This window comes from Chanos chanos, chromosome 4 (genome assembly GCF_902362185.1).
Source record: "Chanos chanos chromosome 4, fChaCha1.1, whole genome shotgun sequence".
Taxonomy (NCBI): domain Eukaryota; kingdom Metazoa; phylum Chordata; class Actinopteri; order Gonorynchiformes; family Chanidae; genus Chanos; species Chanos chanos.
This window is the reverse complement of record NC_044498.1, coordinates 23,090,065-23,102,564: the sequence shown is the minus strand read 5'-3', so window position 1 is coordinate 23,102,564 and position 12,500 is coordinate 23,090,065.

Below are 12,500 nucleotides of genomic sequence, written 5' to 3'. Positions count from 1 at the left end.
AGAAGAATTTTTGTCCCGAGGGCCAATGTTCCAGTCCTATTCAATTCTCCATGGACCGAAAGCCAAGCACAAGAGACATGGAATGGAATTGCAGGAAAGGATGATCGGTGTCAATATTTTAAATATGTTACTTCTCTGACCAGTTTCTCTGTTTTGACATTGTTTCATCCACAATCAGATGAATCATACATCAAAACCTTTGAGGTCAGATTTGAAGGAAAAAACCTTGGGCGCCAGCATCAGCTCTTCCATTTAGTGTTTTATCAGACAAAAGCCACCAGACCGAATGTATCAGACCATAAGCTTAAAGCTCAATGGTAATGGCTAAGTTATCCGTTTTGAGTGCTGTTTATTGCATTTCTGTTATGACCAAATGTGATTTTTTTCATTAGAAGATCACGAGAAAAATAAGCCAATTTCACAATGACTCACTGAACTCAAAATGCACTGATTCTAATCTGTCCCAAACCAGATCTGCTCTTTTTCAAAGCCGTCTGCCTCAACTCTGTAGATAACGTTCAGGACACAGTTCTGGGAAATGTGAAGAAGTTAAAACTGCTGTGAGAGAGAAGTGACATCTCTAACAACCGGTCAAATTTAAACTGAACGATGACTAAAGTCATGGGTATTTTGTTCCGGTCATTTCCTTTGTTCGTCAACGTGTGCCCTTTTAACCCGAGATGGCTGTCTGAGGTGTACTGATATTGGATTGGTGCAGTGATAGTCCATCTCAAATGAAGGGTGTTTGCCAGCTGAGAGGTTTTGGTTTTCACACATTCCTGAGTCTTGTAGAATTTTTGATTCTGATTGTGTTAGCTGATGTTGTGGTTGGCCAAGGTTTACTGGTCCCTCTGGACTGCTTCTCTTTTCTCCCATGACTGTGAACATACCATACCAGTCATCAGAGACAAGAGGCTTTGGAAAGTCCCCCTTTTCCCCAACAAAGACTGTCTTGTTTATTTGTCTTGGATGTGAAATCAGACAAAGTACCTATGGGTACTGAAACAGGGCTTTTGTGTTCATAATATAACCTCGTCTCAACCTTGGACTCCAGAGCAGAGGAGTAGAACCCCGATAACACTCTTTGTCTTCTCAAAAAGGTCACAGGATTTTTTTAATTCATTTTTTAAAATAAAAGTAAAAAATTCAAAGTGTCTTCTGTGTTGAGATTATTCACATATTGCTTGAAATTAATATTTTATTGCAAAGGAAAATCTTGCTAATACTTACAGAGTGAGGGGTCAAACTCTGGTTGGATGTGAAGAGGCTAAATGGCAGCATTGTGTACAAAAACACAACCAAATCAGCACTGTGCAGGCCTGCTTTAAAACACTTCTACAATTCTGCAAATGGTAATTTTAGCTGCTCTGAACTAAACCAATATATATATGCTGCCATTTAGCCTCTTCATATATATATAATTGTATATGAGCTTTATATAGATAGATAGATAGATAGATAGATAGATAGATAGATAGATAGATAGATAGTTAGATAGATAGGTGAACAGATATTTCATTCAATGTTTTTTTTCTTATTCTGTAGATGAGTTTCAGTACTTTTCAGGACAAATATGTCAGTGTCTCAGATTCATCTGTGCTTTCTCTCTCACACAGCGGACACTCTCTGAGGAGTGTGTGTGTGTCTAGAGAAATAATGCAAACCGGGGCATTTGTTTCAGACTGAGAGTGAAGCAGCTCCATCTCAAACATATGGAGAGAGAACACATAGAGAGCAGAGAGCAGGAAATTCATAGTAGCAGATGCCAGGGTGTCGTCACCACACACACACACACACACACACACACACACACAGATAGTTATGTATTCTTTAAAGTGTGAAACAAAAACTGCTGTAACGTTGTAATCCAAGCCCACTTTGGCTACTCAGTGTAATCTTGACATCTTTTGTATTTAGCATTTTGTCCACCGTAATCTTGTATAGCGTAGTGTCTCTATAAAGACGTGTTATACTTCTTCAGTTCCATTTAATGTACTAATCTATATCTGTGGTTTTGGGTTGGAAGTTTATTTTTCCAGCTTAAAGAAATTATCTGAAGCAGAGCTTCTCAGGAAAACTACAATGTGTGTTACTAACCAGCCATAGAAATTAACATTCACTGCTCCAAGGCAGTCTGCTCTTCTAGAACAATCCTTGGTACAGTATCTGAGTGATGTTAGAGATGTTACAGATAAACGATAAAGATGAGCCTTGTGATTTTTATAAAGATTAAAATTTGTCCTTCAAAAGTATAAAGGCTAAAATTCCTTTTCCTGATGGGAAAGGGTAATCAGAACTACAAAGTATATGAAGTGATATGAAACAGACTTCTCAATATTTGGAGATAAAGAATTATGAGATTTTGATATCAAATATGTATTTCTTGGAGAGATTCCTGGCTTAAGTGATAGTTAAAAAAAAGAAAAGATATTATTAATCTTTTAGATGACTCTACGTACCAAGAGAGCGCTCACAGTAATTGGTAGGGCCAGGAACAAGGTGCACCTAGCATTATGATGAAGTGTGGAGTGGGTTGTAATGCACAGAGAACAGCGCGTAATTAAAAGCCGAAGCATGCCGTTTGCACTCAACCATGCGTGAAGTGTGTAAGGTGTCTTCCATCTCCCTCTTAATAGAAAATAAGTCAGGTAATTGTCATTGCACATTAGATGTCATCTTTTATTAAACGCGCAATTCATCTTCTCACCAAAAACGACTAAAGCAGGTACATTGATTTATTATAAAGGATCGTAGCAATGTCTTGGACAATGTAGACTTGCTCAGGCAGGTCACAATGTTTGTTTACAAGATAAGGTATAAAAGATTTTTTTTTTGGATGCGAGAACACAAACATTCAGATAACATTAATCACTATTTCATCAGTGAGGACAATGACTAACGACTGGAAGGGACTGTAAAATGTTTTTGAAACAAACAAAATTCAGATATTTGTATATGATGCCAATGAGGGGCAGAGAGAGAGGGAGGTGGAGGCGGCAGGCAGGAGGCGGAAGGGGGAGGGGGAGGGGGAGGGGGAGGGGGAGGGGGAGGGGAGGAGTAGTAGATTTGGGGTGGGGGGGGGGGTTGACAAAGAGATACCATTTTGTGTTTTTCTCTCTCTCAGTTCTAAAGAACCAAATAAAAGTTACAAGGTTGTCCCCCGTGGGGTTAGACCTCAAACAGCACCTGTGAAAGCAGATGGGCATTTAAATAAAAATTCTTCTGGAGGTGTTTGTTACAGTGATACTGGGGAATACCTGCTGTGCTCCGCTATGTTCTCTGCTGTTGTTTTCTGTCTCTGCGAATTTGTTTGGGAAAACATCTCGTTCTCATTAAATGTTTGGACCACAAATTACCACGAAGAGCACTGCACTTACACTATTACTGCCTGCTCTCGCACTCTTCCTCGCGCCTGACAAAAGTAGCTCCAATTCGGTCGAACAAACGCACTCGTCTCTATCAGCAGAGCACTGTATAATTAAAACAATATGGGAGACTTCAATCACACTCTCTCTCCCAATAGCAATCTGTGTTCTGACAGAGTCGCAGTCAGGCACCACAGAGTAAATCGAAGCATTCAGAAAAAATAAACTAAAGTGACAGCCGCTACATCCTCCCAGCATCACGTCCAACAAAGTACTAATAAACTAAAGCACCTCACTGACAAAACCAAGTCTCTCATCAACTCCATCTCTCTCTCTCTCTCTCTCTCTATATATATATATATATATATATATATATATCTCCGACTCCTCTGTCTGGCTCTTCAGCAACTCATCCTTTCTCTCTATGACTAAATCAGTGTTGTGTTTGGGGAGCGGCTTGGTTCTGACAGGCAGGAAGAGAGATGAATGGACGGAAGAAAGAGCTCTCTCTCTCTTTCTTTCTCTTTCTCTCTCTCTCTCTCTCTCTTTCTCTCTCTCTCTGTCAGTCTCTCTTGAGATGACTGTTCTGTCACTTTAACGGCTTCCGAGTTTTGGTCGCATTTTTTCCCCATTTTCCCCAACTCTGACCTCAGGGGAGTGAAGGAGAAGTCAAGGTCAGTAGTGTGTTAGAATCAGAGATCTCTGATGACAGAGGGAGAATTTCTCAGTGCACCAGTGGCTTCAGCCTCCAGCAGCCACACACTGTCATTTCTGACCCTTCTTCACCCCAGACTCCTGAAGAGAGGAACACCATCTTGTTCCTAGCATGCTAAACTTCATTCAGATTGTCAGACACTTAAGAATTGACAAAGTGCCCCTTCAGCTTCAAATATGTCACACGAAACAGACAGATAGACAAATAAATAAATAAAATGCTTTTCTTTGTGGACAGGACAAGCCAGTCACAGAATTTCAACGAGGGGAGAGGCAAACATTCCAGACCACAAAGGTATACGAGTCTCCTGAAAGAATACTCACAAACTCTCATACAGTCCCTCTCACACACGCATGCACGATCAGGACGTGATTTTTTTTCCCCTGTAGGCCACTAATGTGGAGAAAGCAATGTGAACACCTAGTGGATTTAGAGCTGTGCCCAGCTGACGTCTTAGATAACGTAACGCAAAAACATCTTGTAGTTGTGCCTTTCTGCCTTGGCTTGCCCAGCGCTGGTCTTCTGACTTTGTAAGAGCTTTAAAGAGGGAAGGCTGAAGGGAGCCGATGGTCTGATATATATATAAAAAAAACTTACATGAAAAACATTGTCAGAGTCATTCAGTCTCTGCAGACCACAGACACCCTCACACAAGCACAGAGCAGAGAGAACGCTGGCCTCAAACACAAATCCCCGACCACAGAGTATGATAAAAAAAATAAAAAACAGCATATTTATGTTTATTACTACATATAAATGAAAATAGTACAAATAAAAACATGGGGGGAAAACGCTGCTCTGTCAAGACCTTCAAATGCATTTATTTGAAATATTTATTGGGTGCGTTAACTGTGCAATGTCCTTGGATTGTGGGCTTTGCGCTACTTTGCTGGTGATTGAAGGACAATTGGTCCTCAGTGGAAAGTGACTGGCTGGCTTTGAACAGACTTGTGAATGCCAAGTCCTCTACCTTCCCTGCCACTGCGGCCCATCTCCGCACTAATCTTCTTGCTGCAATGAAGGAGCTTAACAGCTTTGCAACACTATCCTTTCCCAAATGTCATTATCTCAATGTACTGCTCAACTGTCTCTGTACCCGTTTATCGTCACTTTTCTCTCTCTCTCTCTCTCTCTCTCTCTCTCTCTCCTTTATGACATTGACAAAGTTCTCTCTCTCTCAGATATTTTCCTTATATGTAATTATACTGTTAAACATAGAGTATAAAAGTGCATATATTGAACATACATATTATATGTATAGTTATGTATGGTTGCGTTTTCACTGAGTATTTGTGCAAAATGTGATGCGCCTGGAGCACTTATTGGTAAAGTAAAGAAATTAAGTAACCTTAGCAACCCCCCCTCCCCCAAACTCCTGAGTTTCACTCCAGAGTATGGTAATCAAGTTCTGGATAGAATTAGTACTAGAAAAGCAGTCTTTCCTTGAAACTATGTAAGGAAGGTAGCAACTCAAGACTTGTGTTTAGAAACACCGATAACTAATTAATCAATATATTCTCATTTTCGGCTGTTTCCATTGTTATTTTCATTTGTTTCAATGTGTATCTTTGACAGTTTTTGACCACACCAGAATAAGTTTAAGACAAGATTCTGAGGACTTGTCTTCATTCTTTAACTGCAGTTCATTCTTATTCACAGCAGTAGTTTTGTGTTTTTCTTGGCCGACACTATCTGAGATTCCCTCACACATTTTCTCGGCAGAGTACAGAGTTTGATGAGAGTTTTGCAGAAAGACTGACAGAGGAACAGCGACAGGAACAGAATCTAACCATATCTGTCCATGGTAGCAGTTTTAGGAAAGTAAAATATACATCTGAACTCTATAGCAAAAAAGCGATACGGTAAGTTGATGTTCACTCCTCTAAATCAACTGATTTTAAAAAAAATTGGATTAACTCATCCTATTTGTGCTTTTTAGTCCATTTCATCATAGTATGAGAATTTCATTTAATACAGCAATATAACGGGTTATTCATGAAAGTGATATTTCTGATTGCAGATGCTTGTCTAAAAGCATGCTTAAGAGCAGTTTTCTCTGTCATGTGGAGTTAGTGTAGTTTACCATGAAACCAATAAGCAGCACAACCCACCACACTTCCCAATGAGACGAAACATCATCACAGCTGCCATAGACAGGACACCTTCGGCTTAAACGTCGACCTGCTAAACACGCTTTCCCTCGTCTGAGCACGGCTGGAGTCATGGAAGAGGATTCAGAGATACTTCCACTCTATACACACACACACACACACACACACACATAGAGAGAGAGAGAGAGACGCATGCACACGTCCTGTTTACTCACACAGAGAGCGAGCGATAAGAATGCTAAGCGACCCAAGAAGCAAAGCGCACCCATTTACTGCAGTCCATTAGCCCATGCTACCTGATGGCTTACTCTCTCCTTTTTATTCATTTCTCTTCCGTACCAGACCCGTCGCGGGTTACTGTTTTAATATCAGGAGTGAAACATGATTATTACCTCTTAATGCAGAAATTACCAGGCCCTATTTTTCTCTCACCCCCCCACCCCCACCCCAAAAAACAACAACTCTTTCTCTCAGTGCTAAATCCCTCCTGCATGCCCCCCCTCCCCCCCATGGCATTAACATCTTTATCTCTCCATGTGTTTCTGGTCTTAAAACCTTTACCCCTGCTGTTTGAAAAATACTCCTCATTTTCCTCCCCCACAGAGGAGTGAATTCCCCATAGGCAAACCATTAGTGATTTTTCTGCCTTTTCCCCAAACACTTATTACTATCACCCTTACACCGCGCGTTGCCTCATTGGCTTTTGGTAAATTATGCAAATAAGGTGATGCTCAACATATAGTTCTTCTCCGCTTTTTTTTATTTCGGCAACTGCACAAGTTTACACATCTTTCCAAGAGCAGGCGAGCCCATTAACGTGACTTCCAACTGTCAGCTGGATTTCTGCACCAGTGACAAATTACATTGAAAAAAAAAGAAAAAGAAAAAAAACACTTTTTTCCTGTTCTTAATTTTCTATGCATTTTTCTCTCTCTTTCTGTCTCTCTCTCTCTCTCTCTCTCGCACTCTCTCTCTCTCTCTCTCTCGCTCTCAGGTTCAGCTGAGAGTTTTGTATTTGCCTTTTGGGGATATTTGGATGGAAGTTTCTGTCTCATTCTGTGTGCATGTGTGTGTGTGTGTGTGTGTGTGTGTGTGTGTGTGCATTTATTTGTTTGTGTGTGTGTGTGTGTGTGTGTGTGTGTTAATGTGCAGCAGCAGGTCTGTCGTTATCAACGTTGTCATACTGAAGAGAATTCATTTATCAGAAATGATCGCCGAAGCTCATCTCGTTCTCAGTTTGTCTCCGGATTAGCCTGAACTCATGCTGCGCCGTCATGTTTCTCTTTTCAAACACAAGTTGAACTTTTTGATTTAGATGCCACGTAAAAAAAAAAATGTAAAATGTTTTGAACAACTCCAAACTGGAGTCTCAAGTCAATCTGCTACACTCTATTGATAATCCCTTGCCTGTCCAAATGACTGCTTTTCTAACATTTGTAGAAATAGCACAAGAGTTCTCAGACATCTATTTGGCCTAATGCTTCCTCAGAATGTTCTAGAATTCCACTAGACTTGTACGTTTCCCTGATGAAATGGCTTTGGGTCTTCATCAGGTTTTCTTTTTTTTCCCCTCCTATACAGTTTCATGAGGCCAAACACTGCTAATCTCACATCCATCCCTGAAACGCATCTGAGTGGATGATCAGATCTTTTTATTAAAGGTAATGATGCCCTGTGAGGTTCTACACCCTCCACTACCTTCTAATCAAACAGGATCCCTATCATAATGCACGCTTCAGAGCTACTCCTGAGGAAGGTAATGAGCAAAAGCTTAATACTCATATACATCACACATACACACACCTGTCATTAAACACACACACGCACACGCCTCAGCCCGTCGAACGATACTCTATCTGCTCAATAACGGCGGCGCTCCATAGAAAGTTGCGTCAAATTTGAAGAGCGGTGTCGGCCCCGTTTAGATGGGCAAATGGACAGAATATTTAATGAAGACATTCAAAAAATCAACTCCTGCGTGGCCGTTTAATTGTTTTTCATTTACTTCAACGTGGCTAGTCGAAAAGATAGGCCGTTTCAATGAATAGATTAGAGCTTGTGAGTGCAAACAAATGACAAATCCCTCTTAACCCCAGTGAGCCTTTTCCCCCGTCAAACATCAGTCTCTTCCAATGTTATTAAACACAACTTTGCAGATTTACTTCCTTCAAAGTGCCATTTAAGCAAAGGCGAGCAGGAAGGAAGAGTGCGGGGGGAATTACAGGTTGCCAGTACATGGCTCGTCGCTCAAATGACAGGGGCTCATTTTGTGTGGAGGGCCTCCTCCTGTGTGTTATGACAACCGGTCATTACACCTCCAAGTGCCGTTTGCAGCTGCAGGTTCCCACAACATGCAAATGGCCACAAATGGCTTTAGACTGCAGGGAAGCTAATAGCGCATTTTTAGCCTGTTTTTGCCTCCTCTTTCTCTCTCTCTCACTCTCCCTCCCTCTATCTCTCTCTGTTTCTTTCTTTCCCTCGCTCTCTTTCCCTTCCCTCCCTCCTTCTCTCTCTCTCTCTCTTGTATCTCCATCTTTAAGGTGGAAGTTTTTCGCCCAGAGTTAGTGATGTAAACTTTGCTCAACATGTGGAATTCAAACTTGCTGCAAATCAAGCTTTCCAACAGAAATTAATAAACTAAACAAATACAGGTATATACTGAAATCGTTAAGCTGTGATGTATAGTATAACAGTGATGCATAACAGATGAGAAGTGAGATGATGAATATATTGCAGAAGGGCAAGTTTTCATTTTGAAAAGACTTTGGAGGATTTGGGACAAATTGGACAGAATTCTACAATCCCATCCTCCACTTGTCCACTCAACAACCTTCAATTCATATGAAGAGAGAGAGAGAGAGAGCGAGAGAGAGAGAGAGAGAGAAGGATATTGTGTGAGAGATATTATTTAAACCTTCTCATACAGAGGATCAGAATAACATAACTATCACTAATTGAGGAAAAATCACTTTTACAAACAATTCTCGAAGTTTTATTTTCTAATTTGTTCATTTGTTTTTTTTAAAACCACGTTGTTTTCTAGTGAAGCTTCGTTCTTTGTATTTTATAGTTTTCCTGTAAAGTGTCATTTCACTAAGAGCTTCCATTTCTATAGATGCTCACCCTACATGTTTGTTCAGAGGCTGTTTCTTCCCTCTGGGTAATTTCATACGTTATATTCATCCATACCATGCATTAATACAGTATAGAATGCCTCTACCTGGCTAGTCATGCATTTACCTTTCCTTTGTGAGAGACATGAGTGTTCTATTAGCTCTGAGATTGGATGCAATGTTGCAGTAATGCTCCAGGTACATTCAGACACTTCCCCCTCGTCCATGCATGTGTTTTGTTTATCTTTTTGGAGGAAGCTGTTGTTTATGGAAGGTACGATACATCCATCAACCTAAACTGACGTACGCAGAGCACCAGAATTGAATTCAAGTGATTCATTCCGCCAAACAAATGCTATTCTCACATAATGCTACTATTTGTTTACAAATGTGAAATATCTTTTCTCTTTTTGAACTGATGAAGGAATGTATTACACAAAACTAGAGAATTTTTACTCTATTTATCTCCTGGAAGGAAACAGAACCACCTTAAACTATCTGAAGCTCTGACATGTTGGAAAAAAAAACCTCTATCATTTTAATACCCTTTTTTTTCTCTTCTTTTTGTCTTATGCTCATTTTCCTTTTTATAAAAGATTGCAGCCGAGAGAAGTGGGGTGCTTTTATAGCCATTTGGAGCACAAAATGAATTATTTTATTGTTTTGGTAATGCCTGCTTTGATTTCAGGGGTCAGATTTGATTTAAATCTCACTCCATTAGGTGTAGTAAAACAGGGGAGTTAGGGATAAACAGAAGCAGCGGGGGGGGGGGGGGGGGGTCTTGTTCAGGCAGGATAAGCTCTGTCATTGGCCCGTTGCTCTGTGCCTCTAATGCCAATGTACTGACAGGTATACAGCGCTGTTCACTCAGTCAAACCCGCGAAAGCACTTTGTGCATACACTAGAAATGCTACCAGAGACAAGCCAAATGTCTGCATAGAGCACACATAACAGTTTTACCAGTAATCAAATGGCTTGGGGGTTTTTTGGTGGGGTGGGGGGGTTGTTTTTTGTCCTTCTTTTTTGAGATGAGAGGGTAGAATATTTTTCTTTGCTGTGACAACAAATTAAAAAAAAAAAAAAGAGGAATAAAAAAGTCAGAATTTCTAACATGGGATCTCAGGAGAAATGTGTTTTAGGACAATAAGCACATCATTAAAGAGGGAACAGATCACTGGAACCTTTGCTTTGGGCTGGCTGTTTCACACTTGGTCCAGAGGGGATTCAGCTTTCATCTTAAAGCGTCTTCTTTGTTGTGCATTGTGTATAACTGAGGATGGGGAATGGGGATGTGTAATATTCAATATAAATTATATTCTACAAATAATGTGCAAAGACATGTCACAAATGCCTATATATTTGTCAATTAAATATAGTGTCTATAAAGCTGGTAATGTATTTTTTGTTGTTTGAAGAAGCCAAAAATGGCATCATTACTGGATGGTAATGATGGAGAGGCAGTCTGACTACTGTCTCCCATCTATCTTTCCAAACTTTTAGGACCATCAGAAGTTTCAGAGAATAAAAAAAAAAGTTGTTCAGTGATTCGACAGTGAGAAAGAAATGGTTAGAATCATCGTCTGGTGCACACTAGTCAGGGGTAGGGGGTCGGTTTCGCTTCTTTTCAAACAGATTAAAAACACACCACTGAACAAAACTGTCATGTATTTGTGGACAGAAAACATTCTCAAAATACACACATATATACACACACACACACACTTCTCTAGAGAGATCTAAATGTATTAATTGCATTCATATTAAATGGGAAATTGTATAAATCCATTAGCTCCATAGAGTCTATTGGCATGATGATAAATCAACAGTATTGTGTGTGTTTCCTGCATGCTTACCTGATACAGGCCAGAGGGAATACTGCTCCTTAATTACCGCTCATCTCTTTCATAGAAACCTCATCTGCTTCCATGAATAGGTATTTTTGCATCACCAATTCAGGTAATGTGTTCCAGAGGAAATAGCTTGGTTATATTAAACCTTAGTATCATGTATTATAATTACTATAATGAATAACTGTTCAAATCTGCAATATGCAGTAATAAATGAAACACATGGAGAGATTAATGAGCTAAATTCTAGTGTGTAGTTATATTTCATAACCTGAAATGGAGATTAACTACAGTAAATTGTGTAGCTTGTAAAGTCTCTTTTTTTGTCCTTGGACAGAGCAAAAACATAAAAAATGACAACATGAGAAACAGAGAAAACTGAATTTTGAAACGCTTCATCCAGAATTTACTCTTCCATTCTGTGATAAAAGAGTTATATTTCAAATATTTCATTTGAAAAAAAAAAAAAGAAAAGAAAAGAGCTCAGAACCCAAGCTGTTAATCTACTAAATTGATTTGCAATATCCCTTAAACTGTGAACTGCCAAACTGTGCTTCCCTGTTGCTCAGCTTTTGACTGCCCCGCCTCTCTAAAATGCGCTGCAGCGTATTAGAAGACAAAAGAAAGACCCGGTAGTTTCTAAACTATTTTAGCTGTGTACAGTAACCATTCATCTGGGGGGTTTTGCCCGTGGTCACTGAGGGATTAGTAGCTGTTCTCATAAACCCCGTATTTTTACCAGTTCTATTCTTCGACCAAAAGCTTCAGTTCGCCCGAGACAGGGCATTAACATCACTGGCAAATGAAAACCCGATTATCCTTGGATATGAACTCCCCAGTTCTCCACTTGCTGGACAGCTGCATGGAAATGAACAATGAGAAGAAGACTTGGGGTCCGTAGCTCGTATCATCTGTGCGGGCAGATTGCAGGAGACAGAAATAAGATCCAGCGAGTTCAGAGAGCCATTAGAGCGTCATGTGGCCTGTCTGTAAAAAATGGAGCTAATCTGAAGCCCCACAGACCTACAGCTCAGAGCTAAGTAGCATGTTTCTGCACTGGGGGAAAGCTTTGCCACCCATAGCTCCATTTGGTGTGTGTGTGTGTGTGTGTGTGTGTGTGTGTGTGTGTGTGTGTGTGCATGTGTGTACATGTGCATGTGCATCTATGTGTTTCCTTGTGGTGGCATATTTACACACACACACACACACACACACACACACAAACAGACAGATAAAAGAAAAGCATTGAATCATGTCCAAAACTACCATGAAACAAGAGTGGGCAACAATACACACTGGAGTGTCCTAATGCTAATCCAGATTAATTAGGATGGTTTTTTTCTTCTTCT